This window comes from Salarias fasciatus, chromosome 9 (assembly GCF_902148845.1).
Source record: "Salarias fasciatus chromosome 9, fSalaFa1.1, whole genome shotgun sequence".
In the NCBI taxonomy this organism is placed as follows: domain Eukaryota; kingdom Metazoa; phylum Chordata; class Actinopteri; order Blenniiformes; family Blenniidae; genus Salarias; species Salarias fasciatus.
Genome location: NC_043753.1, coordinates 13,524,625 through 13,528,013, shown reverse-complemented (window position 1 = coordinate 13,528,013; position 3,389 = coordinate 13,524,625).

Below are 3,389 nucleotides of genomic sequence, written 5' to 3'. Positions count from 1 at the left end.
CCCTTGCTGTCTCTCTGGGCGTTAAGTTTTACTGGAAACAGAGCACTGGTTCTGCCGAAAGCGAAAGTCGGCTGTGTAGTTTGATCAATGTTGAGTAGCGAGGGATTAAAATCTGCACATCAGCAGGTTTTCCTGTGATTTGACAGAAAACCGGAGTGTGTTTTTTTTGCAGTGAAAGCTTGTGAGGTTTCTCCCTCAGATAAATTTTCCCCTCCTTGATTCGTAATCATGACAACATTGTCAAGGACGAGGGATCTGCGGCGGTGAGTCAGTGTTAATAGAGTCATTTTGAAAATGGGGAGGAGAAGGAAAAAAACTTCACAACGTCCTGATTTGCCTCGAAATGAAAACAGAGACACTTTTTGGACTCGAGAGAATCACAGACTTTGCTTCTTCTTTTTTTTTTTTTTTCTTCTTCTTCTTATTTTCAGTGCAATGCTTCTCATTTAAGAAGAGCTTCACTCATTTTAGAAATCACAAATCCCAGCACAGCCTGCAGGATTTCATGTACTGTTTTAATAGCCACAACTTTTGTTCTTTTTTGTTTGTTTTGTTTTGTTTTGTTTTTTTTGGACCATACGTTTCTCCATCGGGTGCATTTAACATGCAAAACGTCCTGAAGGGTTGAACCAGAGTCGCTGTGTGTTTATTCAGAATGCCTTGTGCAGCGTGTCTGCACGGCGCAGAAGGATCACCTACTTGAAACTGTAAAAGAAAAAAGTAAAAAAAACAACTGTCATGCCTTTATTTCTTGGAAATATGTCTGTTTTTGTTTTGATAGCATCTATTTTATAATTTATTTATGTCTTAATGAAGGAAAAGCATACTTTATTCCAACTTCCAAAGAAATTTGCACTTCACTTTTTGTTTTGTTCGTCGTTATATTATATATCTATATGCTTTGTTTTAAATCTTACACATAATTATCACTACTGTTGATTTTTTGTTTTTGTTTTTTTTTGTTTATCTGATTTTGAGAATGTGACGTTAAAGAGAACACTGATCATAATTATTCTTTGTGCATTGCGTCTCGTCTGATAACTTTTTTTTTTTTTTCTAAAGTGGGTGTTTGGTTCTGTTTTCGCTGTCGTTGCTCTTTTTGAATAAGCCCGAAGAGAAGCGGTAAATAACTGTATCATACACTGAACTGAACAGAACGGTACTCGTCATGTATATTTGAAATTTGTGTCGCGGCGTAATAAAAGACGGAGCTCGGTTGTGTTACTTACACGTATTTATGGAAGCTTCATTGAATAAACCCGCGCGCTGTCGGACTCAAACCACCGACAGGTGTCGAGGGCTGTAAAACAGTCATTCCACAGGGAAATACACACTCCTACTGTCTCTGGCCTTCGCCGGCAAGGCCCTTTGATGTGCGACTATTGTCTGCTTAGAACAACAAGACAAAGTCCAACTTATGGGACATTCCCTGCCTCTGACTTACCCCCCAAAAAACATAGAAATAAAAGCTCAGATGTGCCGTCAAGATTACACTTATCTCTCTGACAGTTTGTCAGTCTTAACAGGACAGCGAAACTGCAGCTCGTCAATTCTGCTTCAGTGTCTAGTTCATTGATTTGTGATGTATGCAGAAGCGGGTCGTTCCTGTTTGGTTTCTGAATATGAGAAAAGTTAACTTAACACGTTGCCATAAAGAGGAATATTTGCATATTCAAGCTAATATTCAACCACCGTCACTGATAACTGGACAGGTGGACAAATAATTGATCCAGGCAGGGCGTGAAACTGGAGAAGGCGGCCTCTGAGTGTCTGTTTATATAGATATTTGCATGAATACTGTGTTTTTTTTCTTTCTGTCAAAACGGCTCTCATCGTGGCGATGTGTGTTGTCCGTGAAAGTTCCGCTGGCGTTCTGCTTTGGATGAAGAGTCGGGCCGAGCCGGGAGCTCTTACTCACGCCGGTGCCTGGGGTGACTCACGGATCACATCTGTTTCCAGAGCGAGCAGAAGCGATCCAGATCCAGTCCTCAAACCACCGGAACATGGTGGCTGGCTTTTAACGTTGTTATTCCAACCTCTCCGTGTGCATGCATGAGTTTTATTTTTATTATTCATTTCTGCCCAGCGTACTTTTAACTGTGTTCAAGTATTACCATGTCTAAGCTTAGTCCCAAAAACAGGCCGCGTCTGGTTTGTTCTATGGAACAAGTGTGTTTTCCATTAATCTAAACCACCCCACGCCTTATGGTGTGTGTGTTTGTGTGCATTTTTTTTTTTTGAGTACGTGAGTCGTCTGAAAATAGGCCCCACTTCATGAACTTTGACTTGTTGTAAGTGATGCTAAGCAACACAGCACACACGGTCGGCGCTCTGACCCGGGTCACTGGAAGTGTAAATGCCTGTAAAGCAGCGTGGCGTTCGCGCCGCGTTTGCACATCAAAACCAGCCACGTTGTTAGTGCGCTTGAACTTTGCGTTGAACGCTCACTTCTCCGTGGAGCCAATTTACCGTTGTTGTCGAGAGGCGACCGGTCGCTGTGTTTGGGGCGCTGTTTCGGAGTCGACCTGAGGTTTTTTAATTGCTGAAAGAGTCGGTTTTTAATTGCTACTGAGGCCCCGCCGCAAAACTGCTTTTCTCAGCGTTTTTTCTTTTACAGGAAGAGTGGGAGAGAGAGAACCCCTTTAGTAACTTTACTCACACATCAAACGCATGTTTATAACTGTATTTTGAAACATCAGGAAAATGTCTGAATCGTTTCATTTTTCTGTCTCCTTTTTCTTTATTTACCGCCCCCCTGGGGGTGTTTCTCCTTCCTCATTCTCAGGAAGGCTTCATCCCATCCAGGGTCCACACACACTCTCTGGATATTTGCATAACTGTCAACTTGAAGAGAACATATTATCCAAACTCTCAGACCTTCCCTCTCCCGGCATGCCAGAGTGGGCTGGGTCCAATCTGCCATGCAAATTTAGAGAACAAGCACTTTTTTTCTCTCTCTCTCTCATTCTTTCCTGGGAGCAGATAACTGCTGCAGTATTTCCTCCAGGCAGTCTATACTCTCCACTCTGAACGCTTGTGGAGATGGTAGGCATGGCCCTGGCCTTTCCAGGACCCACGCTCCACGAACTGTGTTGGCTCCGTCCTGCCTCCTCCCATGATGAGTGGCTCATTGGGGAAGTGAAATCTGTCGAAGTTGACCACATGCTTTGCCTCCTGCGTGGAATAAGTGACACGATTCATGTTCGGCAGAGTTCACATCAGAGCCACATGACAGAAGTGGGTCACGGTAAAGACACGATAAGGTATCTCGGAAATGTCACACATCACATCTTATTGTGCATCAGTGGCAGCAAACGACTCCAGATCTTTGACACGTGCACGTTTTTTTTTTCCCTCCAGGAAGACATCAGTGCAGGAGAGAGATGAGA